Source organism: Pteropus medius, unplaced genomic scaffold (assembly GCF_902729225.1).
Source record: "Pteropus medius unplaced genomic scaffold, Ma_sr-lr_union100, whole genome shotgun sequence".
In the NCBI taxonomy this organism is placed as follows: domain Eukaryota; kingdom Metazoa; phylum Chordata; class Mammalia; order Chiroptera; family Pteropodidae; genus Pteropus; species Pteropus medius.
In genome coordinates this window covers 35,041,135-35,057,823 of record NW_024355205.1, presented here as the reverse complement: position 1 = coordinate 35,057,823, position 16,689 = coordinate 35,041,135, and the positions used below count along the sequence as shown (strand labels likewise).

The window sequence follows — 16,689 nt, the reverse complement described above, 5'->3', positions numbered from 1 at the left end:
TCTCTCTCTCTCTCTCTCTCTCTCTCTCTCTCTCTCTCTCTCCTTGGGTTCCCCTGGGGATAGGAGGCCTGGCCAGGAGTCCCATGTGCTGTCAGAGGAACCAGCTCCTCTATGCGCCGCAAAATCTTGAGTAAGTCTTGTGTCCCCTCTGGGCCCCATCACAAATGCGAGTGGGTGCTTGCATTAACTTCTCCGAAACCTCTTTAAGCTTTAACTTACTGTTAAGTGAAATTTCAAGTAACAGCACAGAGACTAGACTCCAAATCTGAGCTTAGTTAAGCAGGTAGCACAGTTTTACAGAACACCCATCTCTGGCAATGCTGGACCTCAATTTGCCACTAAGCGGACTTGAAAAGGTGAAAGCTCAATCGGCTAAGACCCCTGCTGCTTTTGCTGCTTCTTGGTGCCCAGGACTTGGCTCCATACGTGAGAGCGGTACTGCCACTCAGAAACGTCTTTGGCTCTTGGAGAAATCGTGTTATAAACATATCGGCTACATTAAAAAATGTTTATGATGCATATGGCATATATGGAATGATACGTGACCCAGGTGAAAGCATAGTTAGTGATGCCCTTAAATCTTAACAAGTTTATAAACCTTTTTAGCCTGGGACTGTAGGACGAAGAAGAGGAAGTCAAGTTTTGTCTTGGTCCTGTCATAAATACATGAGAAATATGAGCTGTCGAGTCATGAGAAGACATGGAAGAAACTGAGATGCGTATTTTCTAAGTGAAAGAAGTCCATCTGAAACAGCTACTTACTGTAGGCTCCCAGCTCCCTGATATTCTGGAAAAGGCTACTAGGGAGATACAAAAAGAACAGCGGTTGTAAGGGGTTTGGGGGTGAGGAGAGAGAGATGACTCGGGAAGCACAGAGGATTTTTAGGGCAGCGTAATTACTCTGTGTGACAGTCTAATATTGGACACGTGTCATTACACATTTGTCCAGACCCTAGGAGTACGACACCCGGAGTGAACCCCAAAGTAAGCCATGGACTCTGGGTGACGTTCGTCCTTGGTAAAAAATGCACTGTTCTGGTGAGTGATGTTACAACGGGGGAGCAAGACACCTGTGGAAGTGGGGAGGGGTATGGGAATCCTCATATATTCCTGCAAATTTTGTTGTAAAACTGCTCTAAAAATAAAGAATTGAGAAATAATATATATGCATATATATGATTTTTATGTATATTAAGACTTTATACAGTGGGGGAGAATACAGCTGCTCTGGTCAGATTTGCAGATTCTTGTCATATTTTCTTGCTTTTGACAAAATGGGATGAATCGTCACATAATCATTTCGTATTATGCCACCAAGCTCAACTGTGTCTTGAGCATTTTGCTGACAGAGAAGCAGCGTGACGTAGCAGAAAGGTCTAGGGCTGGAGCCAGACACACAGACTGGAGTTCAAATCTCAGGTCTCTTGGTTAGGGCCACAGCGGGCGAGTGACTTAAAGCCTGGAAGCTCGAGTCAGGGCGGACCTAATTCGCCTCGATGATCGAGTCAGATGCCTTATGAGAGGTAATAGGGCTGGTGAGTCTGGACACGTGATTTTGTTTCCCTGATTTTTAGTTTTCTCCTTTCGAAAAACAGAGATAATAAAGCATGCCTTGCATTAGGCTGAGATCACAGATGGTGAGCCGAATGCACCCGACTCAGGGTGCAAAGCAGGACTGGGCAAAGGGTAGCTGGTCCTTGCTCAGCCAACCGCGACACGCCCTCAGCCATCCAGCGGCTTGTAATCGGATTGGGGAAAGAGGCAGCACCTGCAGCGCACGAATGCTCACGTCAGGATACACCACATGTGGCAGGTTCTCAGTAACACAGACACACATGCGAGGCTTGGTTCAGCCCAGAGAAACGATACTCAAGAAGCGAGGAAGTGGGGAGGGCCGTGGGGACGGGAAAGCCAAGCTAACAGGCCTCCAAGGGCCTCGAGGGTGGATAACGAGACTCTGGAAGGAAAGAAATGGTGTCTTTCAAGAAGGAGACCACACAGGCAAAAGCGACGAGGTGGAGACGGATCCAGGACGGAACAGGGGCCTTGGTGGGAGAAGGGAAAGGATTTCGTGGGTAACCGAGGTCCAGCGACGGAGGATGTTGGCGACCAGCCGATTCTGACAGTTAGCTCCAGGAAGCCCCGTGGATGCTGACACCGTCGAGGTTCCTTTGACCCAGTTAAGACCGCTGCTAATTGTAAACATCTCACGGACACCTGGTGTTCTCTTCATGCCAAACTTCCTCTCCGTCCTTCTCTGATTTCAGAGGCCATTGCGGTTTCTTCCCATACCAGCCTGTGCAATATGTAGTCAATTTATAGTTTACGGGGATTTCTCACACACCCATATATGTTTCCACTGAAGTCTGTACTTTTTCCTAGACCCACCCAAATTCCAGGGCATGGTTCACTTGAATGCCAAGTTCATAGTCTTTCTCCTTGCCGCTCTTCTCTTTCTAGAAAACCTGGGAGAAAGTTACCATGTTTATGCTTCTATATATTTTTAACAGAAAAGAATGATCTGCAAAAACTAACTCCAAGGGTAATTTCTGATTCCATTCACTGTGAGAACAATAGTCATTTCTAGAAGCAAACCCAGTAAAACTAGTTCTGCCAAATCTAAACTCTCATTCAACAAAGTCTGAGTAGCTATAGGGGAATAATCCTTTTTATAAGTTAAAAAAAAAAACTTTTAAAGCTGCTTTAAGATTTTTGTAAGGGTGGTAACCTAGATTCTGGAATTCTGAGTTTCTTAATAAAGTCAGTTTTGTGGGGGTTTTTTTGTTTGTTTTTTGTTTGTTTGTTTTTAAGTAAGCTGTCTAAAAAGGGATTTAGGTCCTTAGAGAGAAAAGTAGGATTGTTTTCGGTCGTTTCGAAAATTCCCGTTCCCTATTCGTTCATACAAGACAGAAGCGACTTCCCCAGCGATTTCACAAAAATCATCCATTTAACTTTTCTGTAGTCCTCGTGGGCAGGAATTCCTCCACGTCGACAGGCGGGAAACCAGGAGGTCGATGCCTTGCAGAGTACCACACGGCCTGTGAGCGAGGCTCCAACCCGGGGCTTTCACGTCTAAGTCTAACTTTTTTTTCCCCTCTTTTCACCAGCTGCCTTAAGGAGAAGCCTGCGTTCACCTTGGGGTGGGGGAGATGGTGAGGATCCGGAAGGCTGGGGGCCCGGAATGGAGAGAGAAGAAACCAGTCTTCGCTGGTTTTTATCCCACGCGCCTCACAAGGTGCTAAGGCTCTGAGGCTCAGGATGTCGGTGTACCCCGCCCAAGGGTGCCATGGCGAGGAGTTCGCACACCTGGAAACGTCGAATTTCAAAATTACCTACTAGGGGCTTTTTATCACTGTCCTCTCGTCTTTTTTTTTTTTCCCCCTCCCTGTAATGCTTTAAGCTTTTATCAGGTATTTATACTCTCTTATCCGGAAGTTTCCAAAATATTAATTATTTGACTTTGGTTAAGAAAATTAAGGTTGCAATTTTTTTTACCCCACCTCCCTATTTTTCAGAACTACTAAACGACATCACTTTAGTTTCGCTGAAGTTTTACTTAATCGCAGTAAAGCATTGAGAAAACTCCCTCTCCCCACCTCAGTCCCTTGAAAACTCAGAAGACAGTCTCGGCAAACACACTTGAAGCGGAAGGTTCAAAGCCAGCAGCCACTAATCGTTCCCAGGGAACCGGCATCACTTGCTCATTCTCTCTCCATCGTATGACGGACTATCTCTGTCAGATCCTGTTTGTATTCAAAAGGTCGCCAACTGTATGAAAGAGTAAACTTGAAAAATCTTGCTTTACTCATTGCAGCAATTAGCACATTTGGACGCTGCATTATCTTTCCCTTTTTGTTGGAAACACTTTCAAGAGTGAGCTCGTAGTTTACCCAGAGCTCCACAAACGGCCGGGCACGGAACTCGTCAAAATCCAGGTATGCACCCAGTTCCGAGGGGTCCGAGTTCTAGAAGTTTCCTTCGGGAACACAGGTAAACACCCTCCATGCTGAGCGTGAGCTTTTAAGATCACGATGGCGGCTCGTTCATGGAGTGACTCGGCTGTCTGTCTTCAGGAGGGAAGGAACGGGTTCGCCACGGCTGGAAAAGGAAACGTAGTGAACGGCACGTTCACCACGCCAGGCTTAGACGTAGCCTTGCTCCGCGTTGCCGGGGACCGATGTGCCCGCCAGACGCCATTCTCTCAATTCCTCCGACTCTCCCTCGGGCGTGCGGGTTGGGAGGGGGCCATCGAGCCCTCTTCATTCTCTTTTTGTTGGTGCTGTTGGTCCCTTCGGTCTTCCTGCTGCTTTGTTTCCTTCAGCTCCCAAACAGGCTTCTCCCCTTCTCCGGTACCCGAGTCACGGGTGGTGCTTGTAACCATGCTGTCTTTGGTAAATTCCCACTGCCAGTTGCTGCTGCATCAGAAGACTCTTTGGTCTTTGATCTGCTCTCCGCCAATTCGTTTTCCTTCTGCCTGGCGGACGTCTCTCCCCTACGGGGTCCCCCACACCAGCATCCCGCAAGGCCTCTTCCACGTCCCTTAGCTCTCTCTCTCTCTCGCCATCCTCCGCTTTATCCCCAAGGATCACTCCTGGTCCCACTGGTTCACCTGTTGCTCCTCTGAGGTTTAACTTCTGTCCCCAACATCCCCTGGGACCTCTTTCCTGGAGGACTGCTCAGAAGCGACTTTTCCCAAACTGAACTCATAGGAGTCTCCCTAAACCCCGTCACTTCTCTGAAACCTGGCCTCCCAGCGATGGCGTCCTCATTCTCCCAACTGTCGACCCGCAGCTCCCTCGGTCCAGCCTCACCTGGTGCCAGGCGCCTCGCTCGGGGTGGCCCTGCGCTTTCCTGCTGGCACTGCTCCCTTTCCGGTCTTCATTCCTTTCTCCCAGCCTCTGAAAACGCCCCACACAGCCACTTGGCCATCACCGCCAGACTGATATGCTAAAGTGCCTCCTGACCCAAAACAAGCTGAACCCTGAACAGTCTCCCCAGTCAGCCTTCTCTTGAGTCTCATCTCCCACGGTGCAATACTCAAGGGGGTGACCTCCGGAGACCGGCGACCTCGCTTTGAAGGCCACCTTCACCCCTTCCGAAACCTGTGACTGGAAGCGAGCCATGTTTTAAAAACACTTGTTTGAGGATAGGGGACTAGGAATAAGGTACAAGTCACCTGAAAATCACGTAGTCATCACCAGGGAATTACACAGATGTCAAGTGAATACCTGGGGGCGTTCCCATTGGAATCAAGGAAGACCCTGCAGGAATCTGCAGTCTAACCAGGTGCCTAGTCTTGTTGCTGTGACTATAGAGTTTCATCTTACATCTTCCAATGAATCAGGCTTCAGTTTTTGAAATGTTTTGCACGCGAGTTCACCCTATAAATGAGACTGGCGTGGTGTTTTGTATTCAGACATCCATACGAATTCCATTCGAGATTATTAAAGATTAGAATTCCTTTCGTATGGATGTTTGAATCCATGGTCCTAGGCCATGGATTTCCATCGACATTTTTCCTGACCAAGAAGGTTTTGTGATCGTGTCCCACGTCCTCAATCTAAAAATCATTTAAGTAAAGTTAGGCTAGGTTCTGTGTGCCAAGATCTCCACTCTACTTCCTGGAAATAAACGTGGTGCTAGGCAATGCTTCCAGGCTCTCTAATCGAGTAATTACAGAACAGTTCAGGCATTGATCCAGTTTTCTAAGTGCCCAAACCATCTTCTCTTACCAGAAGGAAGGCTTGATGCTGCGAGGTATGGTCACATTTCAATAATTCTCCTAAAGGAAATTGATGACTTGGCACCAGGTTGTGCTGAATGGACTGTTAGGATGACACAGGGTTGGTGCCACCGGCCCTATTTCTATCGTAATAGAAATACTGAGCCTCTGAGCCCTGCCTTCCTCTCCTCTAAAACAAGACTGATAACAAAGCCTACGAGACAGACGGCTGCCGTGAGGATTAGGATGTACCCAGAATGGTACATTAGCGAGCACTCAGCAGCGTCAGCCACCAGCGTCGTGATCACTGTCTTCACTCTCCCGACAGCAGGCTAGACCCCTTTGCCCACCTCAGTTCTCCTGGCCTCTGATGGCTTCTCCCCGCCATGCCGACTTTCAAAGTCCCGTTCACTCCTCCAGGCACCCTCAAATGCCCCACTGCCTTTCCCGACTGTCCCAAATGGATCTGGTCTTGCCTTCTTTGACTGTCCCCAGCCCTTTGTTTATGCCTCATGTAACTGTCTTTGTGTTCTGCCTGACACCATAGCCATTCTCGTGCTAGAGTATTATTATTATTATTATTATTATTATTATTATTATTATTATTTCTCCACTTGTATTCCTACCCATACCTCCCAATAGCATACTAGAGTTTCCTTGAGATCAAGAAACGGTCTTCCTCACTTGTATATTCTCGAGATTATTAAAGATTAGAACCTAATTACCCAAATCCTGATGGGAGTTGATTTAAAAATTCATTAAACATACATTTCTACCAACAATGGGGCTAGTAAGTCACAGATCGTTTCTTCAAATATTGAAAACCAAACCAAGTGCCGTTCCAAAAGCAGAGTTTAAAGAACATCCCCAGGACATTGGACTAGACAAGTTACTACTCATAATTATAAAACTTTCATTTTAGTATGCGTACCCTCATGAGGCCTCAGGCTCTGAAACACCATCCACCGGCATCGGCTGCTTCCGGTTGGAATGAAACGCATTGGATTGTCACCGCAGAAAAATAGCTCTTACGAGTGTGTTAGTCTTATAATATTTCATCTTTAAAATGGGCAAATTTCAGAAAATTCTCTTCGACTTAAAATTTAAAGCGCGTTGAGAGCCAAATACCTTGGTTGCCACAGGTATGCTAACACAGACCGTGTCTTAACACAGTGTTTGTGGAAGGCTGAACTAACACGAATCCCCTTGTCTCTTGGATCAGCCACACCGTGGGTCAAATCACCCTCTTCGACTCCAGGACTGTAGTAAAATCTTCCTCCTCTTTCTCTCTTGTTTTCTTCCCAGGATTAATCTTTCGGTCCACGCTCCCACACCGACCCCTGCCAGCTCTGCATTTACTTTTCTGTTTTATTTCAATTTTCGTTGTTTCCAAAATACTCTGCGTGCTTCCTGTTTTCCCTCTATGGGGTTTACGCAACCTCTATATTGTAGGTATGTGGTGCCCTGTTTCTTCTCACTCTGTCCCCCGCCCCAAACACCCCACAAAAGCAATTCTAACAGCCAATTCATCACTTTATAATGTTCACCAAACGAGAAAATGCGTCAGTTAGGAGTTTTCAGATATACGTATTTTCAAAGCGCTTCAGATGAAAAGTTCTGTGTTGTATGTTTGCAGGACGGGATGGATATAGTTTAACTGAAGATGTAGGTATAGCCGAAATTGATGCCTCTGTATTAATGCATGTCGATTCAATGAGCATTGCCTAAAGAATTATTTGGGCCAAGTTCTGGGAACACGGATAAAAAATCAGGTAAAATCTTAATGGTCACCAAGCTTGCGCCCAATAGGAGACAGAGACAAGTAGACAGTCCAGCATGAAGTAGGGCCAGGTGGGATGAATCGGCCACATCTGGGTTGGGGAACGATGTTTACAGAAGTCCTCAGCCCGGGCCTGGCGGGTCACTGATGGTTCCCTGGTGCTGGCGGTAGATCTGAGGTTTATAACCTCATTTATGGACAATTAGATAATACACACAGTCATGAAAAGAAAAAAAAAAAGGATGCTGAGAGGCAGAATGGACGTCATCTTTCAAAAAAACTGTAAAATGTGATGCATGTAAAACTAGATTCAGTGCCTAATGAGTGCCTAACTGATCCGCAGGTTCAAATACAAAGCATACTTTTAATTCACACTGTGTTTGTGTGAGGGTTTGCGTGTCTTTGTAAGCACACCTAAATCCTTTTCATAATAGGATGCATATAAAGAAACAAAGAAACAAAAAGTACATAAATTTGGGGAGCTAACTCTCTGCGGCCACTTTGCCATCTCAAAGCCCGGCCGGTCACCCACAGAGGCAGCTCAGGTGTCGAAGGTACAACTCACAGCCAAGTGGAGCATGAACATCATGACACGTACTTTCTCGGAGCGCATGAGGCCTTGCCACACCCCACACCAATCACTGTCTGCAAAAGTGTCCCCGGTGGAGTTGCACAAAACGTTAGAAGAGTGAATAATAGTTGCAAGGAGATGGGAGGAGGTGGGAGACAGCTCCACAGACCGACACGCTGGACAACGTGGAAGTCAAAGGTAGAGGCTGTCGTTGCTGCAGGCGGTCTCAAAGCTGTGAATCCGGTGATGATCACGCGACGTTCCGAGGGGGAGCTACAGACTCCCGTGCATTTCCCCAGCCTGTCTGAGTGCAGATGGTCCTGTTCCTCTCAGAGCAAGAATAGCCCAGAACCCTCTTCAGGACTCCTTGCTTGCCAGCAGAATCTTCCAGAATAATGAGGCTTTGCTGTCAATCTTGATTACACTGATTCAGGACACTCCTCCTGCCTACTGGCTGGGGGAATTGCTCTTGCCCCGGACCCCTAAAACAGGAAGTATCAAGCCAGCATCCAAGATGCACCCTCCCATTTCCCAGCAATTGAGTCATGGAGGCACTGGAATGGACCCCTCACTCCCCCTTACCTCCCCAAGGCGGCTTTGACCTGCCTGGGAGAAGCCAGCCATTTTTCTGCCCATGGGGGCCGGGGTGGCTGGGTAGCGATGCCAGAAGCTGGAACTCTGAGTGCTTCTTGATCGGATAATCACAGCACTCCTGTTGCCAAAATCAAGTCACGTGACATAACGCCCGACTCCTTTGTTCAAGAGTGAGAGTAACATCAATGTCACTATAACAGCATGTTTTTAAACACTGTTTAGAAGGCAATTTGTCCACCTGATCTTCAATTAGGTGGAAATTATAGATTTGAAATTAATGAAACAAGACAAGGTGTTGAAAATAAAGCACCATTGTGACATTGTTGACATTGAAATATTCTCTCTATACCTACAGAGTCAGATTTATTAATGTTTGGCTAAGTACACCCCCATGCTGCCTTTGTCACTTGCATGTTGTGTCTGTATGTGACGCAGCTCACGATCTCTTTCTATATAAATTCTTTCGATGGACCTTTGAAAATATAAAGGAGGCAGGGCGAGTTCTCATGCCTTAGTATTTAGAGAATTCTAGACAAAGGAGCCAGGTGCTCCAGGGCTCACGTATTTTCTTTAACTCCTAGCAGGTATATGAGGATGGTGTTGTTAGGGAGAATACAGATGACGCCAAATTTCATGATGTTTCAGAGCAAAATTAACTTTAAACGAGTTCTTCAGGGGTAGGATTAGACACAAAGGCTAACTCAGGAAGTAAGGAAGCCAGACTCGGGGAGCCAACCTTGTGTTCTTTGGCACACGGGACCAGGAGAGAGCGAGATATCAATCTGCAAATACTTGAAGATGCAAACACCGTGGACGCAGAGTGTTATTTGGCCTGGCAGACACAGGCTTAGCGAGCATTCCTACTGAGAAGCGACACTGTTGACTGCTGTCAGAAACAGCATTCACAGAAACCGATGAAAGAAGAGGCTGTTTCTTGTTAGACGCACAGATGTTTCGCTGGGGTGAACCTTCAAGTTAAAAGAAAAATGTATTTTTGATGCACTTTGTATCATTCTAAGTTCTAGGCTCGTGATCAGCATGGTGTTCTTCAGCTTTTAGCTCGGGGTTTTTCAGAGAAAAAGTGACTCCTTGTTTTGGTGGCCACAGACCCAGCTGTAGGAAAAAACAGAGACAGCATCTACCCTTGGGCCTAGTGATGACGTAAAACTTCAGCCACACACAGCAAGGATCTCATGGCAGCGTGTCAGTGAAATGAGGAATATTCCAGATACTGCCCGGATCACTTTTCCATATATCACTGGTCATTAGATATGTACAAGACTGATTATTTGGTATTTTCACCTATCATTTCTCAGAGTTACTTAGAGGGCAGTGAGCAGCTAAAATTTATATAAATTAATTCGACTATTCCTTCAAGAAGTATTGGGCCTTTATGATGTGTGACACAGAGTGGCCTCATCAAGAAGTTACTGAAACTCAAGTGTCAGGGCTCCCCACTCACACCAGCCTTCCCCACAGCCTTATCCCTAATTTTATAGTCATAATTTTCCACTTGTTTTTCTTGAAGAGATTCCCCCAAATCGTGTGATCTTGAAGCTCCGAATAATCTCGATCAGCCTCTAGTGCCGGCACTGGAGAAAACAGAAAAGAATTTCAGCCAGGGCACCTTCACCTGGAACAGAGTGTGGATCGAAAGTCAAAGCCAGCTACCTGGGTCCTTGAGACACCCTAAGGATCAGATCCAGGACTGCAGTGGTTCTCCTCTGAGCCACCCCCATGTATTCCGATGGCCCCACTTGACTCTGAAGATTAGTGTGATCTATAATCCTAGGGACACAGTCAGACCCAGGATGTCATTTTCGTGAACTCAGAACTTTGGCTGGGAGTTTGAGCAGCCAGCGCAGCTGTGTGGCTGTCGCTCAGCCCCCATAGAGGGAGCTGCTTGCTTCGTTTCATGTGATGACTATGGGGCTACACTGCTCTGCATTTGACCTTCAGAGTCATGGGGAAGGACAGAACGAAACGGTGCTTATTCTGTTGCTAATTCTTTCCAACATTTCCTCTAGATCCTCAGTCCTGAGGTAGCACAGACATGCTCTGCCATTTAATTGCTTCCTGTGACATGCGTTTTCGAGACACCAAAAGTCAACATCTTGTCTTTGTTCTTGTGAGTTTTCTGCTCGGCGCATGATCAGGCAACCCTCATTCACCTTTGTATCATGATAAAAAAAAAATCTGGAATTCGTGCTACAGAATTTCAGGTCTAGAAGCACAGACTGTGTTCTGGAATTAGGCTGCACGCGAACTTCTGAATTGCGGTGACCGTGGGTTTCTTGGTCTCTTCGCCAGTGAAGGCAGGTGCCCGTTGAGTGCGACACACAGACACCTCATGAGCTATGACCGTTCTTTACGAAATGAGCAGAAACGTTTGTTTTGCTAAAAGCCCTGGGAGTCTGTTAAGAATTTGTGGACTTAGGTGCATTGCGCTGAGTGGAGGTGACCGCCCCACCGCCTGCATTAACGCAGAGAGCATTTTACAGACGGGACGGGACACCCTCTGCCAGATTCCACTTTCCTGTTCTGTCTCTTACCCGGAAGGTCCGCTTGCTCATTTTTTTCCTTTCATCTCAACCACGTAACACCTAGTAAGTCAAACTTCTTTCTCAGAACCTTGTTGTTCAGATCATATGTTATTTCCTCTCCCTCTGTGCCCCCTGTTGCTCCTTTCGAGGGGAGAGGCAGGTTTCCCTTTGTCCCTGTCATTGGGGGAGGCTTTGGCCCTGCGAAGCTGCTCACTCTGGCCTCACAGCTCCTTTACCTGTCTATAAACTGGCACCAGGAAGCTACCTGAGCGGCATCAACGAGCCAGGTGTATTGGGTCACATCTATCCCCTTCCATGGCAGGGCATCCCTGGGCTCTCAGAACAGGTGGACCGTCCTTGGTTCAATTTGCTCCCGCCACGCACATGCCCCTCCAATGACACCAAAAGCCACACTCCCCAGGTGGACCTCTGAGCTGAAGGTGAAGGGCAGGAGAGACGGAGGCTGGATCATAACCTCTGCCTCATATGACTCTTGCATTTATCCACTAATAAGCAATTAACTATTTTTTGCAAGCATAGAAGCTAACGTTAACCCTTGCCATAGCTTCCTGACTGTTTTAGAGTAGAGCGTGTTTTGCTTCAAAAAAGAATGAAAACAACACATTTGGAGATACCGATTTACTCCAGTGGGAAGGGTTCGAATTGTCATGGGCGGGGAAAGACAGTAGCTGAATTACTTATAAATTAAAGACCGAAGGAAACGATCAGGGTGTTTTATGCCTGAAACAGCCCTTCCCTGGGGCTAGTCGTCAGCAGCCCTTCGAGGCTTACGGCTCATCCTGTGGCCTGTTATGTTGGTTTTGAGGTTCTAATGGGTCCACAAGGCCAACGGAGTCTACAAACGACTCTGGACCCTGAAGCGATGTCTCCAACACGTGAGACGGGGTACACAGGAAGCGACATTTCAAGTGCTCGACACTTACTAAGCCTAGAAAAAAGTTCGCCTCTATTTGGTGCCTAAAACCATACATCGGTAGTTCTTCTCACCGAGCATGTTGCCGTCATCCAGGTGTACAGTCACGCACACCCCACACAAGAACAACAGCCTTTCCCACATCGCCTCCGTGGGGGAGCGAGCCGAGCCCCGTGCAAAGAGCCAGCAGACCTGCTTTGGTTGGCTCTCCGGGGCTGCTGGCGTGGGAAGTCCGGGGTCTCGCTCTCTCTCCTTCCCCCCACACCCGGCTGTCTGCACTGGTTGTAAGTGCGAAGAGAGGAAATTAGGGAAATAACACTTTCTATAAAATGACCACAACTGTTGGTAGAAGGAAGGAGTGGGAAGAGGGTGGGAGGAATTTTTGAAAATATGTTTTCCTTAAGCAACCAGGATCACAAAATTCAGCTAAGCCTATTTCTATAAAAACCCCAAACTACTTATGCGTTTATTTAACTCATGTCAGCTCTGTTACCAGATGAGCATTTCTGAGATATGTAACTGGCGATTGGGTTAAACTCGTCTACTTTCCAAGCTTTTGTGAAGACTTGTCGTGTGACCTCTGGGTCGCTACTCTCTGCGTGGCCATTTATTATATTCATAGCTTGGGAAGTAGAAAAACAGCGAAAAAACAAAATCCAGGGAAAGAACAGCGCCGGGGGAGCTGTGTGTGAGGTAAGTGCTTTGTTGTTCAACTGGAAGTCTCTTGATATTTAGTTTTCACAAAATGATGGCATTTAAACATGCAATATATTAAATTATATATTTCTCTCAATTCTTAAGACAAGTTTAAATAGAGAGAATTTATCACCTAAGGCTATATTGTTGATCGTTACAAGTTTGTTTAAACATTTACAAGAGGAGACAAAATGGGGTTAACGGTGATGTGTGTGTGTGTGTGTGTGTGTGTGTATTATTATTGGTGATTTTCAGGTTTCAAAAAAAGAACTTTAAGAATCGCTTGTCGTGTTTTTTCCAAGGGAAAAAAAATTAAGATATTTTCCGATAAGAAGAAATAAATCTAAGCGTTCGAATTGAGTGTGACAAACTTTGGTCTTTAATTTTCCCAAGTTAAATCTTGCATTTGTTGTAAGTTTCTGAACCTGTGACTTAAAGTAATTGGGAGGTCAAGAAATATCCACCGAACGACAAATTCTCATTTCCTACAGACAGCTAAATACGGAAGTGCAGAGGAGGAAAAAAAAAAAAAACTAGCTTCACAGGAGCTACGTGAAATGTGGAAATTTCACCCAGTATAACATTCATTAGCTGAGAATAGTCTAAACGCACATGAAATTATACACGGATTATAAGACGCATTATCCATGGGTCATGAACAAGGTTCATAATGTTTTCAAAGTCAGAATTGTTTACATTCCTTATACCTACCACGGAAAACTTACATAACTTTTTCTCAGAAGGATAGGTAACATTTTAAAATATTCCAGTGAGGTTTCGCCTTACGGCAACCTCAACTGATTTCTCTCCTGACAGTGGAAAATAACTGCCGGAGATCGACCCCGAGAACTACATAATCGCTGAAAATCAATAACAAACTTGCCCCGACAGACGATATGAGAGAAAACAACACTTGCAAAGAGAAGTCAGAATAATTCTTCTCCCTTGATCTAGATCACTTACACCCTCAACAAACGAGACAACATCTGGATATTGTTTCACAGGCAAGAATAAAGCACTTTTTTTTGCCCCATCATTAAGTAAAAACCCGTTCTCCACATGCAAACGGCACTTGTAAATTTCCCCAGATAAGCCTGGACGTCTTGAATGATTTAAGCAACGTTTAAAAGAATCACAACTTTTTCATTACCTTTAGAAGTAAGAGTGTTTCAGAAGTATCTCCAACACGCTGCCTGCTCCAGTGTTGACACAAGCCCAGACCTCTTACCTGCAAATACGGGTGAAGGCAGACTCCTGGCTCGATGTGGGGGTCTGACAAGGCACAGGAGGGATCACTCCATGCAGATTGCCTTGGGAGAGATAGGTGTTTAGGTTCCCTCAAAATGAAGAAAACTCTCTCGCTGTTCACTGTCAGTCAAAAACAAGTTGGTACAAGTTTGAGTAGGATTTACCTGAAGGAACTGAAGAGAGAAAGAAAGAGATTGGAAGAGAGAGAGAGAGAGAGAATCTGAGAGAGGAGTCCTGTGGTCAGCAGCGTGTCTTCAGGAAATCTACAGACCAGCAAAGAATTCTAATGGACATGCAGTTCTGAACGCCTCAAACACCTGTATAAAGGAAGGCTCGTGCCCTTTTAAAGAACACCAGTTAATCTTTGAAGAAACCTCAGCCACTCTTATCAAAGCCTTTTTTAAAGTCCCTTTGCCTAAATAAACTCTAAATAAATAACCAGATTATCTTCTCTAGCCAACTCTTCCCCCGTGTTCTCCCTTCCTCTCTTCTCCTCACTCCACGTGAGTATTAATAAAAATCCCCGCCTCCAATGAAAATCAGAACAAACCCATCAGATAATACATATACCAAATATATATAAACAAAATGGCACAGACTTGGAAACTTGCTGTCTTTAGCTCAGTCCCCTTACGGTCATGTTGATTTTTCCTATAGGCTCTATTTTTCTTGATCAAAAAAATGTCAGGAAGTTGGATCGACATGGGAGAAGCTGCATCCTTCTGGATCATGGAAATTGGAATTGGGGATCCACGTTGGAATCTGGTTGCCAGCATTTATGCACAAGGTCTGGCCCTTTTATGCAAAAGGGTGAGAATTCCATCCTAAAGCAGAAAGAAGGCTAAGCGGACACCTCCCGGGCTCTGGCGACAAAGGCAGAGAGCTTCTTTCTGGAATGCAGTTGTGTGTCCTTCCTTTGCCAAGCCGTTTCTTGCCGTCATCATGCCAAGGGAGGCCGGTCCAAGCCGGCGTGGGTCACCAGCGTCCCCATGGCCAGAGTGCGTGGAGACCCTGGTAAGTTCTAAAAGAGAGGATGGCCTCCCCACAAGTTGGTACAGGGGCCAGTGCACTTTCTGCACTGGCCCAAAGGCAATTCCAAGGGGAGCGACAGCTCAAGGTCACGAAGCATCCGAGGAGATGCTCACATGTCCCCTGCACAGGGTCAGGTGGATGCAGCTGCTCTAAATTGGGGGGAACAGGGGGTGACTTGATTTGTTTCTGTCCCCTTCCTCTGAGTTCTGGGCAGCCTCTCTACATAAAACAGGTCCCACATAAAACAGGTCCCACAGAGGTGGCAAATAAAAGAGAAAACCCAAGATTCAAGACCTGGTCATACCCTTCCTCGGATGATTTGCACAGGCTGTCCCCTCTGCCCGTCACACTTCCTCAGGTCATCGTCCACCTGATCCGTCATCACTTTTCAGGTCTTAGCCTGAATGGTACATCTTAAGGACGTCATTTTTAAGTCCCTTGCCTCATGTGGTCCCCATCCGACCTGTACCTCAATATCCCCTCTACTTTGAATGCCACTCAGCACTGTCTAAATGGTCCCAACTCTTTATCAATCGCACCTGTCTTGTTTACTATACGCCCCTCGAGGGACACCTGACATGTCATAGTCCCTCGAAAAACTACTTGTCAAGTAGACTGCTGAAAGGTTACAAATGAAAGGTATAATTTGTTACAGTTGAACTTTAATTTATCTTCTTAGTTTTAATGAACATTTGCAGTCTCACGTTTAATTAGTAAACTAACGCTAGAATACTCTTTCTTCATTTATAAAGCTCTTGCAGAAATGTTATTATTTGACTTTCAGGCCAAAAAGTCACGACGAGTTGCATTTTAAGGGTGAGAAAGTGGAAACCAGAAAGGGTAAGTGATCTGCTCAAAGTCACAGAGCTAGAAAGAAGTGGGTTGAGGTTCAAAACAGCTCTTCTCACTCTCAGAGCATGCATTTTTCATTAGGCTACGTTTTTCTCAAATTAGTCTCTCGCGGGCATACATATGCATGCATAGATTCCTTTGAGTATCAGGTAATCAGAGTCTAATGCTCTGGCAAGTTCTATTTCTTGCAGGACTCTGCGTCGTGGAGCTCACACTCATTCATAACAGACTTAAAAGTGACGAAAGACAAAAAGGGGTCCAAAGGAAGAGGAATCCAAGAAATCATTTGAACGTTAGGCCAATACTTTTCATTTTGGTGATGTTTACCTATTTTTATTCTCTTTCATTTGGGGCCATTCAACAACTAGATCTCAAGGCTGCCGATCCGACAGAGTTCGCGAGAAGAAATGAGGCATTTATAAACGATGATTAAAGTGTTGAGAGGAGGCAGGAAAGTTCTAACATGAGCATCTATGAGATTTCTGTCCCTGAGGACAGACTTTATTTTGCATGTTCTAATAATCGAATGGTCTGAGTATTTCTGGAAGTTTCCGAGGCTAATGAGGGAAATCGGACAAACGATTAATCTTGATGGAAAACATTTTGTGTCGCTCAGTCTCCCTCTCACCCAGTGAGTAAAATTTGTATCACAACCTGGTACTAAAGAGTAAGGTCTGAAATCCACTGTGTAAAATTACATCAAATAACAGTTAATCA

At 45.8% G+C, this 16,689-nt stretch overlaps 1 protein-coding gene across 3 annotated transcripts in view; it reads right to left on the bottom strand.

Moving 5' to 3' along the window:
* KCNJ15 (potassium inwardly rectifying channel subfamily J member 15) overlaps positions 1-14,286 on the bottom strand; it is a 39,842-nt gene extending 25,556 nt beyond the window's left edge. For 2 of the 3 annotated variants that reach the window (XM_039857681.1, XM_039857682.1), the window contains exon 1: positions 14,069-14,286. The gene's annotated coding sequence lies outside the window, so the exon portion shown is untranslated. The remainder of the gene's footprint in view (positions 1-14,068) is intronic. The other variant, XM_039857684.1, reaches the window with a different exon arrangement.
* Between the last annotated feature and the right edge of the window lie 2,403 nt (positions 14,287-16,689).